The sequence below is a fragment of the Piliocolobus tephrosceles genome, chromosome 1, assembly GCF_002776525.5.
Source record: "Piliocolobus tephrosceles isolate RC106 chromosome 1, ASM277652v3, whole genome shotgun sequence".
NCBI lineage: Eukaryota > Metazoa > Chordata > Mammalia > Primates > Cercopithecidae > Piliocolobus > Piliocolobus tephrosceles.
In genome coordinates, this window is record NC_045434.1 from 9148144 (window position 1) to 9174903 (window position 26760).

The 26760-nt window shown below is 41.4% G+C and overlaps 1 protein-coding gene across 10 annotated transcripts in view; it reads right to left on the reverse strand.

Annotated features, from left to right (window-relative positions):
• Positions 1-26010, reverse strand: part of CHRM3 (cholinergic receptor muscarinic 3) — a 521589-nt gene extending 495579 nt beyond the window's left edge. For 9 of the 10 annotated variants that reach the window (XM_031935428.1, XM_031935431.1, XM_031935427.1 and 6 more), the window contains exon 1: positions 25350-26007. The gene's annotated coding sequence lies outside the window, so the exon portion shown is untranslated. Of the gene's footprint in view, positions 1-25349 lie in introns of all 10 variants that reach the window. The other variant, XR_002732373.2, reaches the window with a different exon arrangement.
• Positions 26011-26760: the final 750 nt, after the last annotated feature.

A 26760-nucleotide genomic window follows, 5' to 3' on the forward strand; every position in this document is an offset into this window, starting at 1 on the left:
TTTTATTGATTCTCTTAGAAGCATAAAGAGATTTATAAGAGGGCTAAAATTTTCTAGAGTAGGAAATACATTCTAAAAGTCCCAAAAACAAAACACAGTACTCTATGCTGCTATTTAGAAATATGAAAGTAAATAACAGAAAAAACAGCCTAAGAATTTGAACGAGTTTGCCTCTCAGGAGTAGAAATTGGGGATCGTGTGCTAAGGACTGCTAGTATTTTATCACAAGCCTTGAGAATTATGTAACTTTCTAAATGACATATAAAATTAATATTAAATGTAAAAAGATAAATAACAATTAAATTAGAGTCCAATCCGTTTTTTTTTTTTTTTTTAGACAGAGTCTCTCTCTGTCGCCCAGCCTGGAGTGCAATGGTGTGATCTTGGCTCACTGCAACCTCTGCCTCCCAGGTTCAAGGGATTCTCCTGCCTCAGCCTCCTGAGTAGCCGGGATTATAGGTGCATGCCACCACACCTAGCTAATTTTTGTATTTTCAGTAGAGACCGGGTTTCACCATGTTGGCCAGGCTGGTCTTGAACTCCTGTCCTCATGATCCACCCAGCTTGGCCTCCCAAGGTGCTGGGATTACAGGCATGAGCCACCACGCCCGGCCCACAACTTATTTCTTATTTGTTTTTCTTTTGTGCAGGTCTGCCAGTTAGAAACCGTATCTGACTTACTTATGTTTGCTGTTCAAATAAGCTACGTGTTAAGTAAAACAAAACATTATAAAAGTGAAAGGCACAATGCTTTAAGAGCACAGATCCAGGCCACCTAACCCAGACAGGAGGCCAAGCAAAAACCTGACATGTTGCAGGCCCCACAAGTCATTTTTGAGTCTCTAAAAATGAAGTCACCTACCACTGTTTCTGTCCCATAGGAGAGTTCAATACATTTTATTTCTTCCCTTTCCTTCTTTCTTCAAACCTAATGATTGCACAAGCCAACACTAAAGCATTATAAAAGCTTAAAAACTCGTTAGTGACACAGGAGTGCAACAACTGTGTAAATCATATTTAAAAACAAAATAGAGTGGACATATCTAGGCAGTGCTTTGTCTCGACTATACTTCAGTGGTGAAAAGAGGCAGATTTCCCAGTCGGAACAAAGCAGGTTTAAGGACGCCCACAGCAATGAGGCTGAAAAAAAACAGTGAGAAGCTGGAAGATAAATGAAATCGTGCTCAGAATTTCTTATTTTGCCTCAGAAAAATATATTGATCTTTTCGACCGCTTGGAAACTAAGTATGAAGGGGTGCTGTGGTAGAAGTCTTAATGGAAATCCTTTAGAGAAAGGAGATGAGTCAATACAGGAGCTAGGTCCAGAGGGGTCAGGGGGTCTTCACAGAGAGGTGGTGCTGGAGGAAGGGGGTGGAGAAGGGACACTGCCTGCCGAAAGCACGGTTCAGAACTTCTCTGGAGAGGAATCCATATGCGAGGTAAAAGACTATGAGATGTGACAGACCATGAGAGCGCTGCTGTCTCACCATGGCCAGAACACCCTGACACCAGGATGTGTCTTCGGCCCTGGGAAATGACTGATGCATGCATTTTACAGCAATGGTATCAGCCCTCTAGGGCTTTAAAATGGGTTCTTAGAGGGTGAAAAACATTTCGGATTTTGCAATGGTTTCTGACTCTCTAGGTGGCCACATTCTATAAAAAGGTACACAGTATCTATAGTATATAGATAAAGTATATGTATGGTATTAAAATTTCATGAGGCTGAAAGGCGCTTAGGAGAAGAACATCTATTGTCTCCTTAGTGGGACAATAATGAGAAAAAATCCCATTGAGAAACAATGGATTGAAGGAAAACATTAAGAGTAAAAATTATGGTTGGAGAACTGTGGACTGTAAATTGACAAAAATTGAGAAGAATCTCTCAGTTCTAGGAGCACGAGAGCATTATATGATTGAAAACCATTTTAAAAATTGATAGCAGACATCTCAATATCATACACCAAAATGCTTCTTAAAATGATAGAAAAGAAAGAACACTAGATATCTTTAAATCAAGGCTACTCTAGTATCCACAGCATAGATTTTGTTTTAAGAAAGTCTTTAGGCCGGGTGGGATGCAGTGGCTCACGCCTGTAATCCCAGCACTTTGGGAGGCCAAGGCGAGTGGATCACGAGGTCAGGAGATCGAAACCATGCTGGCTAATACGGTGAAACCCCGTCTCTATTAAAAATACAAAAAAAAAATAATAATAATAAAATTAGCTGGGCGTGGTGGCAGAAACCTGTAGTCCCAGCTAATTGGGAGGCTGAGGCGGAGCTTGCAGTGAGCCAAGATCACACCACTGCACTCCAGCCTGGGTGGTGACAAAGTGAGACTCCATCTCAAAAAAAAAAAAAAAGAAATTCTTTATTCACTGAATTCCTAGTTACCAAGCCCAAACATTCCGCTGTCTTTTAGAGATCAATAGCTAAAGCTCACGACAAGCCCAAATTTTACTTCATCACAAACTTCCATGTGGTCCTAGTAAAATAGCCTCAAAATTTTTTAAAATACCTGCTTAAAAGTCACACCCATGTAAGCATTGTTTTCTGATTCTATTCAGAGCCCAAAGATTTTCACATAGACACGTGAGATGGGAAAAGTTCAAGCAAACTGAGATCCCACGCCCTGTCCAAATCTTTCATAAACTTGCAGGTGCCGCAAGGATCAGGTGATCCCAGATTCCAAAGAAACAATGTCTCCAGTGAGTATCTTCTACACAACCAACTTCAGGGTACAATTTACAGTGTTAGGGACATTCATCTTGTCACCATTATGCCCATGTCAGCATCCTGCAAACCAGATTACGTATTGCATCACAATATGTTTAAAGCTACTTCTCAACAGCAATAAAAATTAGCTGGCCTTCTTAAGTCCCAGTAAGCCCCAAGCTCCAAGAGGGCAGGACCCTGTTCTCTTTCCTCATCACTCTATCTCCAGTGCAACATCCTGGCCTTGGCAGTTGCTCAATAAATATCTGATGAATGAAAAAATAAAAGAAAAGAAAAGAATGAAAGAATAAAATAAAAGAATACAGTATCTTCAAGCAAGTTTAGCAATATTTGAAGACTTAGATTTTAATATGAAAAATCTGACAGAATATAATATTTAGTTACATTAAAGTGTTTCTGGATAACTGAAAAACTAGAAATCATATTCTGGAAACCAGCCAAGTAATGTAAAAAGTGAAGTGCCTTGTAGCACATCAAGAGCATTCTGGAGGCCGGGCATAGTGGGTCATAATCCTAACACTTTGGCAGGTTGCAGCAGGAGGATTGCTTGTGTCCAGAAGTTCAAGACCAGCCTGGGTAACACAGTGAGACCCCATGTCTAAAAACAAACAAACAAACAAACAAAATCTAGCCAGCTGTGGTGTTGTGCACCTGTAGTTCCAACTCCTTGGGAGGTTGAGGTGGGAGGATTGCTTGAGTCTGACTGTTCAGGCTGCACTGAGCCATGATTGTGCCACTTTACTCCAGCCTGGGCAACAGATCGAGACCCCATCAATTAAAGAAATAATTTTTTCAAAGAGCATCCTGAGTCAACATAGTCTTGATTGCTGTATTAGTCCATTCTCATGCTGCTATAAGGACATACCCAAGACCCGGTAATTTATCAAGGAGAGAGGTTTAATTGACTCACAATTCCAAAGGGTTGAGGGGTCCTCAGGAAACTTACAATTATGGCAGAAGTGGATTGCAAATATGTCTGTCTTCACATGGCAGCAGCAAGGTGACATGCAGAACGAAGTGGGGGAAAAGCCCCTTAAAAAGCCATCAGATCTTGTGAGAACTCACTCACTATTATGAGAACAGCATGTAGGTAACCACTCCCATGAGTCAATTACCTCCCACCGGGTCCCTCCCACCACACATGGCGAGTATGGGAACTACAGTTAAAGATGAGATTTGAATGGGGACACGGTCACACCACATCAATTGCCTATCATACTTTACATAGTGATACCTTGTAGGTACTCAGTTGTAGATTTCCTAAGGTATACCTCAGGAAAGGTGTATGCCAAATTCAGAAAAGCCCTTCTCCATCTTCCTCTTCCATTTTATGGCCTAAGGAATTTCTTTACTTCCTTTTTAATGCATAGGCTCATAATTAAGTCAATGAGCATTTGCATTTTTTTTAAAATTAGAAACTAACAAGTTGGTTCTCTCTTATCTACTTCTAATAGAAAAATAACATTAATGGAAACAGAGCTGGGCATATCCGTGGAAATCTGATGGAATGTGCTCATTTATTTCATGGTTCTTCAGGTGTACCACCCTATAATTTATTGTGAATGACAGTATTAATGGTGATTTCAATATAGATGTTCAAAATAAAAAGCCCTGGAGGGAAATAAAATAAGGGTGGGTTTGTCAGTTTTCCTTTCTGCAATAAGAAAAATAAAAGTGGGATTGAGTATTCATTCATTCTGCTAGTATGTATTAAGAGCCATCCCCTGGGACAGATAGTGTTCTAGAAACTGGAAATTTACCTCTCTCTCTCTCTCTGTCTCTCTCTCTATATATATATATGTGTGTGTGTGTGTGTGTGTATATATAATATATATATTATATTATATATATATAATATATATATATTATATTATATATATATATTTATAGTCATTGGTCCCATAGAGCTCATATTGTAGTGGGTGTTAACAGACAGTAAGTGAAAAAATACATATATATTTTGTCAGGCAGTGACAGATGCTATGAAGAAAAGGACAGCAGATTCAGAAGACGGTGAATGATGAAAGTGATGCATGCCACTTAGAGGAAGTGATCACAAAACGCAGCCTGATCAGATGGCATTTGAGGACAGCTCTAACAGAAGTGAAACAGAAAGCTATATAGACTTCTGGAAAAAGATCTTTTCAAACAGATACAATAGTAAGTGTAAAGGCTCTGAGGCAGAATGTTCTTGATATAGACAACAACAAAAAGAAAACAGCAGGAAGTTTTTCACTTGTAAGGTAAGTTTTGCCTGGATCTTCTTCTCTATCTATTTAAACCTTACTGGTCCTTTAAAGTATCTCTCAAGTGAAATCCCTTAAAGGAGGAAATGCCTGGTATCTCTCCAAAAAGATTTGGCTTCTCCATCCTCTGATTCCCAAGAACAACTTGGCTCAGACAACTCTATTTTACAAGTTAACACATTTGTAGATTATAAACACACATCTAGGGTCAAGACTTTGCTACAAATTTTTTTTATCCCCTCCTGAACCTAGCTGCCTTATAATGATCTTGACCAAGATGCCTTGGAAGTCAATAACAGCATCTGTAATTGAGAGAGGCTTTGCAGAAAAGAGTCAGTGGGCATTACTTCTTGACAGCTTAGTCTGGTTTGGACTTGGAAAACATACAGTATGGCACCCTGACCCTGAGTCTTCCAAAAGACTTACTGGGTTAGTTACTTCTTTGCTGGAATGAGGATGGGTGGGCTACTCAGAGGTGGGGTTTGTCTTTCTGAAAACCCACAGGACCTGGACTAGCACTTGTAAGGGAATTTCTAAACAAGCCTGCTTCTTCTACTCGGTGTCAAGATTAGAGGAGATGGATGGAGTAGGACAGTTTGGCCAATTAGACTTGAGTCCTCCTTGAGGCCTCACTGTTCCCCCACCTCTTAAAGGTGGGGCTTAAATTAAATTTTTCTTTAAAAAAAATTATTTTTTCTTTTAGAAAAAGTAAACTACCAATACTGATTTTTGCGGGATGGACCCGCTTTCTGTTCAGTAATGGCGATGTTAGTGGTGATGTTAATCTTGTTCTGTGCATGTGACTTGCTGGATTTAACTTTGGTTCATACTTTATTTTCTTTGGACTCCTATAGCTGATGGTGGATCAAGGGAAGGAGTCAGGCTGAGAGTATCAAATTTCTTTGTTTCTTCTGTCATCACTGGAAAATAAAGCATTTGTTTCTCACATATTTGAAAAAATTGCATACTTGCCAGAGCCACCAGGGCATTCATCTCTATCTCATTTTGCAAAGCCTATTTTAACTTTTTCACATAAACAGAACACTCGTCAAAATACCCAGGGAGTCTCTGTTAATTTACAAAATACATGTGACTTTCAAAAGAACTTCAGCCAGGCACGGTGGCCCACGCCTGTAATCCCAGCACTTTGGGAGGCCTAGGCGAGTGGATCACGAGGTCAGGAGTTCGACGCCAGCCTGGCCAACATAGTGAAACCCCGTCTCTACTAAAAATACAAAAATTAGCCGGGCATGGTGGCGGGCGCCTGTAGTCCCAGTTACTCGGGAGGCTGAGGCAGGAGAATCGCTTCAACCCGGGAGGCGGAGGTTGCAGTGAGCCGAGATCGCGCCACTGCACTCCAGCTGACAGAGTGAGACTCCGTCTCAAAAAAAAAAAAAAAAAAAAAAGGAAAAAAGAAAAAGAAAAAGAATTTCATCTTGTCCTCTAAACAGAGCAGGTAGCCAAATTGAAAACCAAATGCCAGGGAGTACAATAATGGCCATATTTAAAACATACAGTCCACGGAACATAACAGGAACGTCTAACTGTCACTCATATGAAACTAACAACATTTTTTTTCCTCACATCAAAAGGCGCATTTTGAACCTTTCAAATCTTGACCCGCTCATTGGACACACAAATGCAGATGTCTGCCATCTAGTGGCAAAAATCAGTATTGGTAGTTTAATTTTTCTAAAAGAAAAAATAATTTTTTTTAAAAGAAAAATTTAATTTAAGCCCCACCTTTAAGAGGTGGGGGAACAGTGAGGCCTAAAGGAGGACTCAAGTCTAATTGGCCAAACTGTCCTACTCCATCCATCTCTAATCTTGACACTGAGTAGAAGAAGCAGGCTTGTTTAGAAATTCCCTTACAAGTGCTAGTCCAGGTCCTGTGGATTTTCAGAAAGACATAAATCCCACGAAGGCAGCGTCTTGTCCTGCTTACTCATCTCTTCATCCCTAGCACTTAGAACCCTGCCTGACACAATTCAGGAACTTAAAAATACGTAACTAGCAAGTGAACTACCGGTAGAATGGTTGGAAACAGAAAAGATTGTGTGTGTGTCACCTGGCTCAAGGGTTTTGCTACCACAGGAATTTCTAAACTTCTAACGAACAGATTGATTATTAATTTTGTTTTCTTAACCTAATATACTACTATACATTAAATTCGTGAAAAAGTATTAGTTGTATATGATTTTTGAAATTTACTCATTTATAGAAGACCTTTATAAAATGTCCCCTAACGGATGGGCAAAACCAACAATGTCCATTTTTTAGACTGTTCATGATAATCAAACTATTTTGCACATAGGCAGCAGTTCTAGACTATGTTGTCTTTGCTTTTTATACATCCTGCTGTTTATATCAATAATACACATGATGTACTTGGTCAGAAATGTAACCCCTAAATATAGCATTATACCCGTGCAAAAATATAGTCTGTTTTTGATAGTCAGCTCCCTGATAGAACTCAAGAAACAAACAAAAAAAAGTTAAGAACTGCATATATTTGAGATAACACTTTCTGTTTTTATAGTACCCTGTGAGCATTGTTAACCATATTTCCCCTCCACAAAAAAATACATATATATATGTATATTTAGATACAGCAGGATACATTTAATGGAAGCAGTTTCATCTTAATTTTCCAGCTGAGATCTGAGTTCTTGCTCCATTGTGTTTAAATTCCAGTAGGAAAGAGCACTCCACCCTTTGCGAAGCCTGAGAAACATCGAATATGACTCATCTTCCCAGAGAGAATGACCTGAGATAGCGTACACCGCTTGCCAATCCATGCTATGAATCTAACTCAGAAAAATAAATAAATGTTCCTCCGTTCGTTCGTTCATTTTTTTCTTTCTTTTTTTCTTTCTTTCCTTCCTTCCTTCCTTCCTTCCTTCCTTCCTTCCTTCCTTCCTTCCTTCTTTCCTTCCTTCCTTCTTTCTTTCTTTCTTTCTTTTTCTTTTCTTTTGAGACAGAGTCTGGCTCTGTGGCCCAGGCTGGAGTGCAGTGGTGTGATCTCGGCTCACTGCAAGCTCCGTTTCCCAGGTTCATGCCATTCTCCTGCCTCAGCCTCCCGAGTAACTGGGACTACAGGCGCCCGTCACCATGCCCGGATAATTTTTTGTATTTTTGGTAGAGATGAGGTTTCCCTGTGTTAGCCAGGATGGTTTCGATCTCCTGACCTTGCAATCCACCCGCCTCGGCCTCCCAAAAGTGCTGGGATTACAAGCGTGAGCCACTGTGCCCAGTCTCTCTCTCTCTCTCTCTCTATCCCTCCTTCTGAAATGGATCTTAAAATTGAGCAAGCAGAAGTACTATCTGAGGTACAGTATTTAGAATGTGGAACAACAGACCCTGTCCCCATTTTTATTCAGCTGGTCTGGTTTCAATCCCCAAGGTTGAATCTTTAGCAGACATCCCATGTGATTATGATGCATACAATCCTGGGCCACACACGATCACCCTTCCAAGTCCCTGTGATTGAAAGCTTTCCAGTGGTTACAAAAACCTTCAAGAGAGCTTGCCACTTGTGGCATCTGATGATCAACCAATAATGACTACTCAGAAAATACTTGCCATTAGAAATTAGCTGGTGAAAGGAACCATAATTTCCAGGATGTCTGAAAGACTACACCTCTCAAAATGTGAAGGTCACTAGTGTAACCACTGTATCTACAAACACAATGGTCCAGGCAAGGGAAGTTCTGAATCTCAATGGGAGAAATTCTAGTATGTTCTGCATATCAGCCATCAGGAACTACTTATTGTTTACTAATAGATAAACTATTTTGTCATTATCAAGGTACATTGAAGACTGCTAAAACTCATGTTTCTTTTTCTCCCCCAAAGGGAACAGTAACAAGGAACTCACTCAACAACAAATACTTAAAGAAAGTCTATTATTTGCCAAGCAGGCCCTTGGGATAGATCAGTGAATAAAACATAAAAATCTCTGCCTGCACGGGGACCTAAAGCATCATTCCATTTAGTGAGCTTCTACAAGGTGTAAAGTCTACAAGGTGTATGGAGAAATAAATAATTGGTGGCTCCCAATGAGAAGCTTAAAATCTAAAGGAAAAGGAGAGTTATTTACATAATTTATTTGAACGCAGGTAAGTATGGTAAATGTTATAAGAGATGTGAGAATAACATACTAAAAGAGCGTGGGGATTGAAAAAGATGTACAGTCAGCCCTCTGTAACTGTGGGTTCCACATCTGTCAATTTAACTAATCTCGCATCAAAAGTATTCCAGAAAAAAATCCACAAAGTTCCAAAAAGCAAAACTTGAATTTGCCTCGTGCTCAGTACTATGTTGAATCCACTCACATGAAGTGATGTGTAGGCACTGCATTAGGTATTATAAGTAATCTAGAGATGATTTAAATTACATGGGAGGATAGGCATAGGTTGTATGTAAATACTGTGCTGTTTTATACAAGAGACTTGAGCATCCTGTGATTTTGGTATCTGATAGAGGTCCTGGAGCTAATGCCCATTGGATACTGAGGGATGACTATATTTTCCTGAGGAATTCAGGCCTCCTAATCTTTTTAGGACAGCTACAGCCAAGCTAGGGAGAGGAAATTTCAGGAAGTGTGGTTTCTACAGAAACCTAGAGGCAGGACAATGGAGTCACATCCAAAGAACCATAAACAGGCTGATGTGGCTACAGTGACATGACAGAGAGGGGAAAGGGAGATGGAAGCAAAAGTTACCTGGAGGTAAAATTGTAGGTCTTGTTACAGAACAGTAAAATCCAAAAGAGACTGAAAGCAGGGGAACAAGTTAGAGGCTATTGGTGCCTCGTAAGGGGGAGATGATGGGAAAGACCTGGATCGGGGAGATCATAGTGAGAACAGGTGGCAAGTAATTAATGTGATGCAGTTTAGGAAAATTCGACAGGACTTATGAGCTGCATGTAAAGAGCGAAGGTATCTTTGTAAACATTCAAAAGGATTCAAGTCTGAATCCTTGCTTCTCCTAGGAAGACTGTGATGCAATCAATGCATATAGGAAAAATAGGAAGAATGGCATATTTTGGAGAAAGGTGATGGGTTCCAATGTCCGAATCATACATTAGAGGTGTCTGATGGATATTCTTTGCAGGAATGTCTAACAGAGGGCCAGAAATGGATATGTAGCACTTGGGAGGAGGTTTCATGCTTGAGATCTGTTTCTACGCATACTTGGTGCCATAAATGCCATAAATGCAGCTGCAAATAACAAGAGTGAATAAAGAGGCCAGGTCATCTCCAGGCAGTGACTTAGCAGGAGTCTACATAGAAACTTAGACATGGACTCAGAAGATCCAGGCTTAGAGTTTTGCAGCTTTGGGTGTGGCATTCAACCTTTTCAGATTCCAGGATCCTCAAATATAAAATAAGAGGCCCCCATTAAATAATCTTAAAAATCCCTTCAAAGTCTGCGAGGCATGGTGGCTCACGCCTGTAATCCCAGCACTTTGGGAGGCCAAAGAGGGTGGATCGCCTGAGGTCAAGAGATTGAGACCAACCTGGCCAATGTGGTGAAATCCTGACTCTACTAAAAATACAAAAAAATTAGCTGGACATGGTGGTGTGTGCCTGTAGTCCCAGCTACTCAGGAGGCTGAGGCAGGAGAATCGCTTAAACCCAGGAGGTGGAGGTTGCAGTGAGCTGAGATTGCACCACTGCATTCCAGTCAGGCAACAGAGAGAGACTTCATCTCAAAAAAAAAAAAAAAAAAGAGAGAGAGAAAACAGAGGAGAAAAAGAGAGAGAAGAATTTTGGGATCAGGAGAAGACAAAATACGGAATGGTAACTTGAAAAGTTTCAAGGGTAAAAAAAGTGTGCTTTAAGGAAAGTCAAGTCAAACGTGCCATAGTTAGAGGAAAATATCTTACAGAGAAACAGGATGGAGAGTGCCAGTGTGGGAGGAAGAAGATCTGAGCATGCAGTAGGAAAGTGTTATGGGGCACAGATTTCTGTTTTTGATGACGCTGGAGAGGGGCCACAGGCTGTCTCGCTTGCCACAGCCTTCAAACCCAGATACCAGTTTCTTTATTCAGCCTGGTTCGATGTTGTGGCCTCACCCTTGAGAATCGGTATTTCATCCGTAGATTAACATGGGCTAGGCCTGTCCCTAAGACTGTGGGAATGTTTCAGTCCCTCCCAGAATCAACTTTCTGATTTTCTTTTCAAGCGTAGACCCTTGGGTTGTTCTCTTTTTGCCTGGTTCCTGCTTCTGATGAGAAAGATATGCATGCATTTTATATAAAAGGCAACATGGTACAACCTGGATTCACTGAGCTTCTATGACATTATTAGCTGTTTAAACTGAGGAAAGTCCTCAGTATGTTTCAGTTTCCTTTTATGTATATATATAAAAAAATAACAATTTCTATTTAAAGAGGGTTGTTGACTGCATGTTATTGGCATAAACACACACACACAGACCAATGGAATGGAATAAAGAGCCCAAAAATAAATCCTTGTATTTATGGTCAACTGATCCTTAACAAAGATGCCAAAAACACACAATGAAGAAAGGATACTCTTCAACAAATGCAGTTGGGAGGACTAGATATCCCCATGCAGAAGAATGAAATTGGATCTTATCTCACACCAAATACAAAAATCGTATCAAATTGGATTAAAGACTTAAATTTAAAACCCAAAACTCTGAAACCACCATAGGAAAACACTGGGAAAATGTTTAGAACATTAGTCTCAGCAAAGACCTTTTGGGTAAGATCTCAAAAGCACAGGCAACCAAAGCAAAACTAGACAAATGGGATTATATCAAGAGAAAACATTTCTGCATGGCAAAGGAAAAAATAAAGTGAACAGGCAACCTAAAATATGGGAGAAAATATTTGCAAACTATCCATCTGACAAGAGATTAATAACCAGAGCATATAAGGAAGTCAAAAGACTCTAGAAAAAAAGAAAATAATCTTATTAAAAAATAGGCAAAATATGTGAACAAAGATTTCTCAAAATAAAACATACGAATGGCCAAGAGGTATATACAAATAAAACTAGTGGCCGGGCACACTGGCTCACACCTGTAATCCCAACACTTTGGAAGGCCGAGGTGGGCGGATCACTTAAGGCCAGGAGTTTGAGACCAGCCTGGCCAACATGACGAAACCCCGTCTCTCATAATACAAAAATTAGCCGGGCATGGTGGCAGGCACCTGTAATCCCAGCTACTTGGGAGGTTGAAGTAGGAGAATCACTTGAACCAGGAGACGGAGGTTGCAGTGAGCCAAGATCATGCCGTTGCTTTCCAGCCTGGTGACAAGAGCAAGACTCCGTCTCAAAAAAGTAAAATAAAATAAAATACAAATATATAAATAAAACTCCATAGGATCCAGCAATCCCACTACTGGGTATACATCCAAAGGAACTGAAATCAATATGTCAAAGAGATATCGGCACTCCCATATTCACTCCAGCACTATTCATAATAGCCGAAATATGGAACCAAACCGTCGATCAACAGAAGAATGGAGAAAGAAAATGTGGTATATACACACAATAGATACTATTCACCCTTATAAAAGAAGAAAATTCTCCTTCTGCAATGAAATGGTTGGACTTGGAGGACATTGTGTTAAGTGAAATGAGTCAGACACAGAAAGACAAATGCTGCATATTCTCACTGACATGCAGAATCCCAAAAACTTACAGATGAAGAGTAGAATGGGGGTTCCCAACAGGGACAGGGAAGGGGTGAGGGTTGGGGAGATGTTGATCAAAAGGTACAAAGTTTCAGTTAGGATGAATAAGTTTGAGAGATTTATTGTACAACACAATGACAACTATGGTTAATGGTAACGAACACTTGATAACTGTTAAGAGAACAGATCTTATAATGTTGTCACAGCAAAAAAAAAAAAAATCAGATGATGGATATATTAATTAGTCTGATGCAATCATTTCACAAAGTACCACGATATTAAAGCATTACACTGTACGCCATAAATATATATAAGGTTTAATTGTCAACTATACATGAAAAAAGAGGGCTGTTGATTCAATGAGATGTTGTCTGAAAATCTGAAGCCTTATAATTCATTATTTAATATAATTCATCATAATTATCAACAGCCATCATCGTCATCATGATCGTTCCCTGTTCTTTCTTCAGGATGTCTTACATTGGCTAAAAGTGACTTTCTTTGCCCATGGTGGTTCTTGAGGTGTTCAGACCTTCAAAGAGACCTCGGTTCCAACATATTACTTTGTCTCTTTTAATCTGCTTTCAAAGTATTCACTTCCTTTTTTGTTACCTTAATATATGGGCTTTTTTTGTGGGTATAATTTTAGACTATACATTTTCTAGTTATATCCTACTTACTTTCCAAAGAGAATCCGAGAATGCTTATATTAAAACTGAAAGTTTAAAAAAATCCTAGAACAAAAGGGAAGTCATATACAGAAAAACCAAGCAACACTGGCCACTGAGATTGAATGTTATTTTTAGGTCTAAGTTTCCCAGCAGCCAATGCAAAAATGAAATAAAGACGGCTTAATTTTATTGTCAGATAATTGCTCTTATTATTCCAAAGGAGGTTTAATTTTCACTTGTATTAAACTGCAGAAAACACACAGTACCATATGGGAGACATATTAACTGTACCAAGGAACAAAATTTTCAGGGGTTTGATAGAAGACGTAGAAATATTCTTTATATTGGCTGAATATGGTGGCTCATGTCTATAATATTAGCACTTTTTGGGAGGCTGAGGGGGTCAGACCACTTGAGATCAAGAGTTTGAGACCAGCCTGATCAACATGGCGAAACTCCATTTCTGCCAAAAATACAAAACTTAGCCAGGCATGGAAGTGCATGCCTATAATCCCAGCTACCTGGGAGGCTGAAGCAGGAGAATTGCTTGAACCTGGGGAGGCGGAGGTTGCAGTGGGACAAGATGGTGCCATTGCACTCCAGCCTGGGCAAAAGAGCAAAACTCAGTCTCAAAAAAAAAAAAAAAAAAAAAAAAAAAAAGCTTTTTATGTAATTTCACTAACCCAGACTGCAAAAGTCTCCTATTGATTCAAAGCTGTAGCTTTTATTGTCTTACCTTCTACTTTTAAGTTTCTCTCCATAAGATATAGTCTCCTTTGCTGACATCTCTAGTTTCCTCAAACGTACTCCTGTCCTCCCTCTACCCAGGAAAATGACCTTCCTGAGTTCCACAACAGAACTATCTTTTAAATGACAAATATGGTATCAGTAACAAGCATTCATCATTATGAAGACTTATTATCTCTCCAAAATTCCAAAGGGAATATTGATGTTTACTTCTCAAAAATTTTCTGGTCAACAAACGCCTTATTGTTTGCCCCCAATTACTGGCATTCTAACACACAGCCCCCATGACATTTTCCTTTGGTTTTTCACATGGCTTCTTCCTAAATTGTAGTTTTATTAAATACATTAAAATTTTTGGCATATCTTTTACAACATTTTCTATATATATAGAACACACACAGCCCCCATGACATTTTCCTTTGGTTTTTCACACGGCTTCTTCCTAAATTGTAGCTTTATTAAATACACTAAACTTTTTGGTATATCTTTTACAACATTTTCTCTCTATATAGAAATATATATTTTTATATGTTTTTATATAAATATATATATATTTTTAAAATGGAGTCTCGCTTTGTTGCCCAGGTTGGAGTGCAGTGGCATGATCTCAGCTCACTGCAACCTCCGCCTCCCGGGTTCAAGTGATTCTCTTGCCTCAGCTTCAGAGTAGCTGGGACTACACACACGTGCCAGCTCGCCTGGCTAAGTTTTTTGTATTTTTAGGAGAGATGGGGTTTCACCATGTTAGCCGGGATGGTCTTGATCTCCTGACCTTGTGATCTGCCCATCTCAGCCCCCCAAAGTGCTGGGATTACAGGCATGAGCCACTACACCCGGCCACAACATTTTCTATATTTTTATTTCAAATTTATATTCATTCATGGAATAAAAAGTAACATACCTATACATATGTGTTAGATGATAGATAGATATGTATACGTTCAGAATTTGAAATGAGTCATCTATTCTTTATGGTGCTAAAGAATTTGAAAACTTACATTTCAGTATAAAATTCAGCAATCTGAGAGTGCATGTCATCAAACATGATAATTTTAACTTGGCATCAAAGATCAATGATTACTACCTCACCAGCAGTTCATCACTCAACATTAGCCTAAAGATGTAAGTATAGCTTGGAACTTCCGGGGTAGTATTCGTGTCTTACTGTTACAAATCCAAAGTCTAGCACAATCTGAGGAGCAGAGAGAGAAATTGCTGAATAAAGACATACTTAAGTGATCAGAAATTCAAAGGAAACATATTTCTACATTGCTAGGCCATTTTAAGCAGATTGATTTTTATGCAGTTAAATCAGTCAATCTTTTGGAATAAGTTGCAGATTTTAAGAAGAGGGAGATAGATTTACATTTAAAGTCAAGTTGCCAGGGTCTATTATTATCCCAGTTTTGTATAGAGTAAATGTTAGAATATGTATAGAAAAATATCAGAGGCAACCTGTCGTGGCATCAAACTGTTAACCATAGTTGTCTTTGGGGGCATTGAGTTATGGTGGACTTTTACTTTTGATATATATTTCCATAATGTTTGAATTTTTGTATCACATATATTACTTTTATAAGGAGACAAACAAAAACATTATATTTACTTTTTTTTGAGACAGGATCTCGCTCTGTTGCCCAGTCACAGCTCACTGCTGCTTTGAACCCACGGGCTCAAGGGATCCTCCTTGCCTCAGCCTCCCAAGTAGCTGAGACTACAGGCAGGTGCACCACCAAACTCAGCTGATTTTTAATAATTTTTGTAGAGATGTGTTCTTGCCAAGTTGCCCAGGTTGGTCTTGAACTTCTGGTCTCAAACAATCCTCCCATCTCAGCCTTCCAAAGTTAGTCACTATGCCTATTTACATATTTTATATATGAACGTGAATATTAAGCATTTTATGAAGAAGACTCTGCACTAGATACTTGAAGGCTGTCAAAGACCAACAAAAGAGCATCTTTCAAGGAGTTCACAGTGTGCTATTTGAAACAATGCATGACGCACACACACCTGAAAACCAAGAGTGAATGAAATCAGGGATAAAAGTGAGATTCTGATAGAGTAATAGAAGATGAATTCATTTCAAGTGGTCCTGGGAAAATTGTTAAAATTTAGACCCCTGATGATGTGGCAGAAAGGGCATCCCACACAACAAGAGAACGTGGCAGAGGATGAGGATACCTGCAACAGCAAGTACCAGGGTAAAGTGAAGGGCGACCTTGAGACTTGAGACTGAACTCAAAATGCAAACCCAAGCCGTGAAATAGGGTGAAGCTGATGAGAGACGTTTAGTCTTTATTCAACAGGTAATGGAAGGGGATGTCAAAGAAGGTGTTTGAGGGTGGGAGAAAGATGATCACATTTGGTCTTCAATAAGAGTAATCTGTATAAAATGGACCAAAGGCAGTAATATGGTCAATGAGATAATCTGGGAAGCTCAGAGACTAAGAAAAGATATAAAGCTATAACATAAAGCCTTTCTTCTCAGTGTGGTCCAAGCACAGAGAAGCAGTATCTGCATCGCCTGAAGGCTGGTTAGAAATGCAGATTTTCAGGCCCCAACCCAGACCTCATGGATCAGAGTCTGCATTTTATCAAGATCCCAATGTGATCTGAATGCACATTAAAGTTGCAGAAATGATGAATTAAGATATTGACAGCAGGAGGAGAAAGTAGCCAAGAAGGTTGAGATCTTACTTGGTTGAATCATTAGAATTTGGTACCTAGCTACATGTGGGAGGTGAGGGAAGAGAATAAATCAAGATTACTTGATTTATTCATAGCGTTTGAGCTGTAGGATGGTCATGCTATTCATAGAAATAGGAACCCCAGGAGGGGAACAGGATGAGGAAGAAGGAGGTGAAGGCTGTGCTATCCAGCAAGCACATGGAAATCTCCTTACTGAAGCCAAGTGAGGCTTGGAGATGAGCAAATGAGTGTGACCCACATGGAAAGGGTATTGGAAACCATGAAGACAGAGGCAGGTATGAGAGGAGAGGCAGGGGAAGAGTATGGGAGTCAACCAGGGAGAAACTGCTGGAGAGCTCTACACTCTGCAGAAGATGGGGGTGGGGAACAGGAAGGAGAGAAAAGAACCAGAGGAGAGAAGAGAGCTAGGGAGGTATAATTCTCTGAAAATTAAGGGATTTTAAAGCTGTTGCTAAGAGATCAACCAGGATGGACAAGGAAGGGCTACCCGTTTTATGACTAAGAGGTTACAGGTGACTTTTGGAAAAGTCATTGCTATAAACCTCATGAAGGTGGATGAGAGGAGTCAAAAGATTTAAAGTCAGAAGATAGTGAGATTAGGGTAGTGTGATTGCTGTAAAATTTAGAAGCAGCACACAGGACCAGGTTGAAATAACTTTAAACTTTTCAACTTTAAAGATTTTCTTATGGAAGAAAGATCAGAAGTGTTCTCGTTATAATTCTCAGAATTATTAAGAAGGCAAACAAGCACAATGAGAATTAGATTTTTGGCTCAATATAAAGAGGACCTGCGTCTCACTGCTCTGTGAAAATGGAATGACCCTCTGGTGAGTGTTAATGTCTCAAACACACAGACTGCACAGTGTAACACAAGACAGAGGTCCAAAGCCAAAAGTTGCTCATTAATGACACCTGCAATGGTCTGAATGGTGGTCCCTCCAAAAGATGTGCCCACCTCCTAATCCCCAGGTTCTGTGATTACCTTGTGTGACAAAACATGTGATGAAGTTAAGGCTCTTGAAAGGAGGAGCTTATCCTAGATTTTCTGGGTGGGCCTTCACTGCAATCACACATATCCTTATACGACAGGCATATACAGGAGGAGACAATGAAAGAGGTGGCGGAGCCAGCGTGACCACAGAAGCAGAGATTGGAATGATGTGCTCACAAGTCAACGAACGCAGATAGCCACCAGGAGCTGAAGGAAGAAAGGAAGGATTCTCCCCTAGGGTCTTTAGAGGAAGTGCAGTCTTGCCAACACCTTGATTTCAGACTTCTGGCTTCCAGAATTGTGAAAGAATAAACTTCAGTTTTAAAACCTAAGAAATTCATGCAACATCTAATATCCCCTTCCAACCCCGATTTGTTTAGCTACACTCACATTGATCATATGCTCCTGAAAAGCAGAGCCCTTGACTTACTGTGTATCCAAAACAGAACATCCATGATACCTGGCACATTAGATGATACTGACATGAAAGATGTGATAACAGATGTATATACAACTCCTATGTAAATGAACATAGGTGGGTTAGATACAAAGAGATAGATAATTGATAGGTAGATAGATGGAGTGATTGAGTCATTTACTCATTCTACTCAAGCATGTATTTATTATATATTTACTTATATACTCTCATGAAGGTAACTTCTTTGGAGAGAATCAAAATACATAATACCTGGGTTATCCTTGAGCATCAAATTTTATATTAAAAATGGTAAGTGCCACTAGTATTCAGAGTAGAGGGAAGTGACTTGTAGCTGTTTGGTCAGAACGATTTTCAGTTTCTAAATTCAAATGAATGGAGGGATTTAAAATAATTAATCACAGGGAAAACAGAATGATAGCTGCGCTCAAGGAAATCTGGAAGAATTTGGCTGGTCCTTGCATGATGGGAAAGATCTGGGGTGAGGAGAGAAGAAGGGAGGACTCCATATAAAGAAACATCATGGCCATTCCAGATTCCCATCATCTCTCACTTCACACAAGCTACTGCATGTGGCCTGTGTTACTGGGCATGTGAGAAAGCACAGGAAACATGGCAGGAGGATCATCATGTCTATTTCAAGCATGAGAACTTCTTTTCAATGTAAATCGTTTGAGAGACCTCCCACAACAGAAGTTGTGCTTTTAGACTATTTTGCACTAAGAAAATTGAAAAATCACAAAAAAAGACTGTGTTCAATAACATTTTTAAATGACTATGCATATATATTTAAATGCAATCATCAAAAATATTGTCAATATGAAGCCAAAAACCCAGTAATACTTAATATTTATATGGATTCTTCTTTCTTTGCTATTGAAGAGATGGGGTCTTGCTATGTTGTCCAGGCTGCAGTACAGTGGCTATCCACAGGTTCAATCATAGTGCATTATAACCTTGAACTCCTGGCCTCGAGTGATCTTCCTGCCTCAGCCTCCTGAGTACCTGGGACTACAGGTGTATGCCACCACGCTCAGCCAAAATTTATGTGGATTCTGAGTCTATAAAATACCACTAGATTAGGGTTCAATGAAAGTGAGAGCTAGCTCAATGGAATGCCAAATGGCTATGGGCAAGAATTGGCCTGTATGTATTAATAGTTAACAGGAACCGGGTTTCTCTCCAGTCTGGATCCCATGGGCAATTCTAGTGGGAGAAATATACTCCAAAGTGACAAGTCTTACAAAATGTAGACAAAGGCTATTAGCACCTCCTTTTTCCTATAGTTTAGTGACAGAATATTTTTATATGTATCTAGGTCTACAGCCATAGCTACCTGTGATAAATTAGAAGGCTTCAGTAGAAATCAAACACCACATGTTCTCACTCATAGGTGGGAATTGAACATTGAAAACACTTGGACACAGGAAGGGGAACATCACATACTGGGGCCTGTTGTGGGGTAGGAGGAGAGGGGAGGGATAGCATTAGGAGATACACCTAATGTAAATGACGAGTTAATGGGTGCAGCATGCCAACATGGCACATCTATACATATGTAACAAACCTGCACGTTGGGCACATGTACCCTAGAACTTAAAGTATAATAATAAATGTATATAAGAACATCAAAACACTTCTCAGCCATAAATGCAGGGAAGTACACAGTTGGTAGCCCCTCTCTCTGGGGACTCTCTCCAAAACAGGCTGAAAGTATTTTACCTTGGTTTAGACTCACCTGAATTCTATCTGAACAGCGGTAGTTGGCGGATATCCTGCCTGAACCAGGATGTCTACATTAGCACCACTTCCTGTGCTAGAGGTGACAGAAGGTAGATGATGTCTTGGCTCAGCTGACATGCCAAATTTCAAGGGAACAGTGGGGACAGGAAGCAGGCTAGGGCTGGGCTAGAACAAATGACCTAATGAAGGATTAATTCTGCAGTGGATAGTCAGCCACTCAAATTACATTGCTTGGGAGAGGTGTGGAGAACTGAGATTTGATCTTGCCAACAATGACAGACAAGGAGAATTTATTTGTCAAGTGGAACTGGGCAGTACAAGTCTCAGACGGAAATGATGTGCCATCGGAGAGGAGCTGTGCCTTAGGTCCAAGGGTTTGTCACATTGAGATTGAATCAGAGACAGAATAGAAAGAAAGGGATCTTGCTCCTGGAGAGAAGTTCTTGGCAAGGCGAGGCTGACTGTCAAGGTCATAGTTAAAATTTTCCCAGGTCAGACATTAAATCCAGTACTAAAAGCGAAAATTGAAAACTCCATAAAATCCTAGTCCTATGAAATGGTACATATGACAGGAGTTAGAGAAACTGAGGTGAGGGGGGCATGGCAATTGCTAGAGCTCACTAGGGTTAGGACAGACTCTGCACTGGTTGTAGAATCAGAAGGGCCAGTCTCCCAAGTCCCACGCAGAGCAGGCTTGGAAAGGGAAGGTCTCAAAGCCCACAGTGCATCTGCCAGCTACTGTTTGTCAAACTGTTTTTTGTTTTTAATTTTTGGCCACCATCGTTTTTCTCAAAGTGTTCATATTCCTGTTGGTTTCAGGATGAACTGGCACAATTGGTGAGAAGCTGGCAGGGGCTCAGAATATTCCTTCTGTTGACTTCCTGTCATCACTACTGAACCCTGGGTCTGTGTCAATGTGACAAGCTGCAGCTGCAGCCTCAGCAGAGGAAGCTAAGAAGGTACATGTCGGCCAGAGTCCTTGGCCTTCAGGAGGGGATGAGCGGGAAGTTCCAACAGGTGGGAGAATGCAGATCGCCAGCCTAAACGGGAGAGCCTGCCAGAGGCTAGGAGAATCTGCAAGCTGCCAAAACTTCTGGATAGAAAACAATACATAAGCTAAAAACTGAGCCAGAGGGCCACTACATACTGGCACTCAGTGCTGTCCATCATGGGGGTACTGAGGGGACTCTGGGTTGCAATCAAGCACTGCATTTCAGAGTTTGTTCAGAAAGCACATCCACACGCATTGGATCATCAAAACCATTCCATGGTATGGACAGGGCAACTACTATGGTCTCCAAGTGTACAGTGGGGAATGAAATGCTTGAGGCCACACAGTTATCATATAAGCCACACTATGGCTTAATGTTTTCAATTGCTTCACCAAACCAAAATTACTATTATGATGATGATTATTTAGAGACAGAGTCTCAGTCTGTCATACAGGCTGGAGAGCAGTGGCATGATCCTAACTCACTGCATCCTCGAACTTCTGCATTCAAGCTATCTTCCCACAGCATCCTCCTTAGTAGCTAGGAATACAGGTGCACACCACCATGCCTGGCTAAGTTTTTACTTCTTTTGTAGAGATAGGGTCTGGCTATGTTGCCCAGGCTGATCTTGAATTCCTTGCCTCATGTAACCCTCCTGCCTTGGCCTCTCAAAGTACTGCCATTACTGGCACGAGCCACTGTGCCCAGACCAAAATTATTTTTATTTCTTGAGTTGAAGACAACACTAATGGAGATCTATATTCTCTGGGGCATGCAACTGCTAAGGGAAGTTAGCAGGCTAACAGAGCTCTCCAGGTGCTAGGTTCACTAATGAAAAGGGAAGCCTTTCATGAGGCAGAGAATTGCTTGAACCCCGGAGGCGGAGGTTGCAGTGAGCCAAAATCACGCCACTGCACTCTAGCCTGGGCAACAGAGTGAGACTCCATCTCAAAAGAAAAAAAAAAAAGAAAAAGAAGTGGGGGAGGTCTTTCATACCTGCACATCCTCTCTGTGGAGGGAAGTGGGGGAGGTCTTTCATCCCTGCACATCCTCTCTGTGGAGGGCGGGCAGAGGCAGCAATGTAGTGGTGAGGGATTTGAAGAAAGAGTCTGCTTAGTATTTGATCTGAACAAAGATATCTTACCTAATGGAGAAGATAGGGCCTTTCAGATCCCAGAAACAAACTTCCAATTTGACTGATTTTGCCTCCTGTCATATACATCAGATTATCTCTTCATAAAATCAAAACTTTCTATTGATGTTAAAATTTTATTCCAAAGTTCTGAAAAGCTAGTAATTTTTCAGAACAGGGCTTCAGCTGGACTTGCTGAATTTTATAGATGAAAATATATTGCATCTAGGAAAACACTATATTCAACAATTAAGCATCAAGGCACATTTTATTACACCGATTAATTTTCAAAAGTAAACATGGTAGAGGGATTTGATTAAAATTTTATTAGGCTCATAGATACCTTTTACAATAGTCTTATGTAAGGAGGATATATTTTAAATTCACAAACGTAAAAGACGACATCTCTAGTTACTCACTGATCCTCCGAGATCACAGTGAGAATAATGCTATTAGTCATCATATGATATAAAATCAGGTTCCATAAGTGAAGGACAGACACATGTCTCTGCATACTGATCAGAGTCTCCATCTTCATATGATTCACGGTTCATTCATCTCTTATCTAAAGTGCCACTACACCACAGCTGCTCCCAGTATAAACTTCCCGGCACTGCAAACAAGACCCAATTTCTTAATAGTCACACTGGAATCGTCCAGGCCATTTAGCAGTAAGCAACTGAGCCTGCCAATGTTAACAAAGTTATTAGGCAAGAACAATGTGTTGGCTGGGAAAATGACAGAGATTTTAACTAAAAATCTGAAAAAAAGAATTACTTTATAATTTACAAATACATGGGGCAACTTTGCTTCTAACCGTATCATTTAACTTTCTGTCTATTCAATTTACAAGTGTGAATCTAAGAAATTCTATGTCTGCCAATTTCACATTTTTTCTATGCTCACTTTCAACAGGGTTGCCTGCAATTATAGGCTAAAATATCACTAAAAGAACTTCATATTTTAAATATTCTAATTTAAAATAACACATTTTCTTTGTTAAGAAAATAAATCATTTGTCTTTATAAGGAAAAAATGAGAAGGTACACTCTAAAGAACTTTTACACATTCCTAAGTAATCTTCAAAAGTAAATAATACTTTGAAGTGACATTTTACTTCCCCCTACCCCAGAATAAAAATAGGGTACTGAATATTCATCATAGATTTCTCTAAATTTTGAAGCAAAGTTTCCTAAATAAGCTTAAATGTAGGTTTAATACAGAACTACTCATTATAACACTTGTTCTTACTTTAAAACTTGACCAATTCCACACTTGCTCCTTTTCCCAAATTACACTTTTCTCTTACAATAATTTTCCACACAGAAAATTTATAAAGATTTTTCAAAGTCTACTTTTTATCTCATTTTCTTTTTCAACTATCGAGTTCATTTGAATAATGACCCAACGCTATTTAAAAAACAATATCTCGACACTGCTATTTTCATGCTACATTCAATCTCACAATACCCCCCAACCTAGAGAAACATTCTAAATCAGACTGGCAATGTCATTATTTTTAAATTAGTATTAAAGCGAATGTTATATTTCCATATGGAAACCACTACAAAAATAATGTGCTTTCTAGCCCAACAATAGCTAATTATGCATTAAGCTAATTGAGACAACCCATGTAAACAAAATCTAAAAATAGGCTACTCGGCAGTCGAAGCTATGATGTAAACCACGTTTCTGTGGCATGTTGGAATGCACACTGAAGAAGCAGGCATGTTCCTTGCACATGTAAACTTCGGAATATCAGCTCTTCTAACAAGAGGGTGCACCCGACACCTCATTTATCCCACCATATTTGGAACAGAAATACCTTAGTCTTTTGTTAACCTGGTACCACTACAATACTGCCTGTATGCAGGTATCTGCTCTAGGCCTACCTTTCCCCTTTCTGAACTACAGGTTCTTATACATAGTCTCTCTTAAGTAAATACACGGGCATTGTTTTAAACACAGGAAACAATGATGAATGGTTCATGCAATATAACGATCTCACAATATGAAATTATCTGGACTATATAATCACTGCACCCAGTTAAAAATTATTTTTCAAATAGTAACCTACAAAGGTCAAAATGGGGGGAGGGGACAGGTTATCTGTCTTGGAATTCAGAGAGCAAGAGAGGAAAAGTCTGTGCAAAGCATATTGTGAAATAACCAGTGTTCTTAACCACACATCGCTTTGATAAATACATTTCTGTCCTAAAGAGGGCCGTCCTTTCACATTGCAAACACTGACACGGGCAGGGATCGAGGGGACAGATCCTTGCAGCCTTTGGACAGGTTCCAGTAACACTTGCAGACAAATGAAGGTTTGCATTCTTGAAATCTGTCCATATGGATACAGTTCCCGAATCTCTGCTGCCTCTACCACTTCCAAATGCGTGCAAGGAGAGTCGGACACACGCACAAGCATGCAGAACAGGATCTCAATTCCAACACGCACACCGCGAAGTAGACAAGTGAATTCTGCTGCTGGAGTCAACTGTCCACCCCCCCCCACCCCCCCGCCGTTTAAAAACACGCAGAAATTAACCTCGCTGTTAGGAGGCAATTCTGAGAAAGTGTTCCAAAGAGGAGAAACGGTGCAGTCCGGCGGCCGCTGCCTTGCCAGTGTGGACTCTCCCCGGGTCAGTAAAGATGCGCACTAGGCTAGGTGCCTTCTCCCAAGTGTTACTCAAAGTGCCAAATTTGCCTTTTCGCCCCCTGAAATGCAATCCGAACTTGCGGCCCCACTGCGAGGTTGGCGAGTGCCAGCTTTAGCCTTCTTAGAAAGAAATGACAGGAAACCAAATGGGGAGATGGGAGACAAACGCTCAACACACGAGTGTGCTCACAAACACCCCGAGCCCAGTAGCGACTCACGCTCCGGCACTTTGGAACCTCAGATCCGGCACTGGGGAAGAGAGAACCCAAGCGAGGGAGAGTGGGGTGGGGCGTCCCTGGCTCTCTCCTGGCCACCTTTCGCATGATTCCCGTCCCTTTCGGGGCACTTGGGTGCCACCGGGCATTCCCCACCCTCAGTCCCAGAACTCCAACTCCGCACCAGATCGCGCTATCAGAATTCAAGTGCCCCCATCTTCCCCAAATCAACAGCCTCTCTCGTCCCTCCCCAGTTCCATCTTTGAACTCCAAACACAAGACCTCTCCTACCCGCGCCGAAAACTTTTTCCTCTTTTCACAACGAGATAAGGCAAGAAACCAGGTCAGCCGCTACCTCCACCCGCTCTGCCCAGCGCCAGGGTGGCGGGCGCCGTCCCTACCTGGCAGCTGCGCTCCAGGTGGCTGTCCCACGCCGGTCTCCGCGCCTGCCCGGTGCGCGGGTGGCGTCCGCTCCACGGTCCCTTCGTCTCCTCCGGCTCAGCGTTCAGGTAGCGACTGTCCTTAGGATCGCGCGCCCCTGCCAGGAGCTGCCCTTCGGTTCATTGCCCGTCTTCCCAGAAGCGCTGCTGCCGCCCCGGCGGACTGACTAGGAGCCTGGGGATCCGCGAAGGCACCGATGGCTCCGCGGTGTGCGCTCCGGGGTCTGAGAGCGCTCCGCCCGCGGGCAGCTGTGGCCGCGCGTCACATGCCGCCTCCGGGCAGCGGCCGCGGCACCTGCCCAAGCGGCAGCGCTCCCGGCTCGGCAGTGCCGCCCCCGCGCCCTGGGCTCCCCTGCACGCTCCGGCCCTTTCTGTTCACGCCCTTTTCCCTCTGTCTCCCGCCTCACTTTTTCTCTTTTTCCGTCTCCCTCTTTATCGTGTATTCCCTTTCTCCAAAAGCAGATAGAAGGGGCTCCGAGGGGGAGCAGGGTCTTTTCCTTCCCACGAACTCTTCCTCTGCCTGGTGGTGGCGGTCGTGGCTACTGCTGGCCGCTCCTCCTCTCCTTCCTCCTCGCGTTCCTCCTGCTCCTCCTCCTCCCCGGACTGCGAGAGCTGGTGTAATGCACAGGCTGCCTGCTTGAGACCCAAACCTGCCCGGCTTCTGAGCATGCTCAGTTGCCCTGCTGGAGCCTAGTTCCACTCCCGCGTGGCCGCTGGGCTCCGCGTTCTCCGCCTGGCAGGGGGCGAGGAGATCCCAGGGTACTCCTGGGGTGGGTTGACTGAAAGCGGGACCCCAAGCAGGAGAGAGGAGGGCCTCACCCACCCAGCATGGCCTCACCTGTTCCCAAATTGTGCCTCCCGCGGCGCTTCAAGGATAGATTTTGCCGGTCAGTTAGTGGTGGTGTGTTCGCTTTTGAATTGGTTTCCCTGGACTGCTTAGAAGGACTGGAAGGAATTCGATTCCTTGGGCACAACTTATCGATGAATGAACTTCAGCTCAGTTACAATATACGAGTCCGTGGCAAGCCTTTCTCTAGGGAACAGTCTGATGAATCTACTTTTTGACATTTAGTGAGTCTCTTTCTGCAGAGCAGTGTAGTAGAGGACGACTTGACTTTTCCCTCCCTGGACAGTTACATCTTGGGAGAAAATGAGACAAGCATCCATGAAGAAGACACTGACGTGCACGCGCACACGCATACACACACACACACACTTGTTTAAATCAGAAAATAAAATGAAAGGTATAATCTTGCTAGCCAGGCTTTTAAAGCTCAAGAGGAGTGAAAATCTAAGACAGGGGGAGAGAGAGAGAGAGAGAGAATAGGTTATTATGTACTACTGCCAGCTAACTATATAAGGAAAAAGTGGA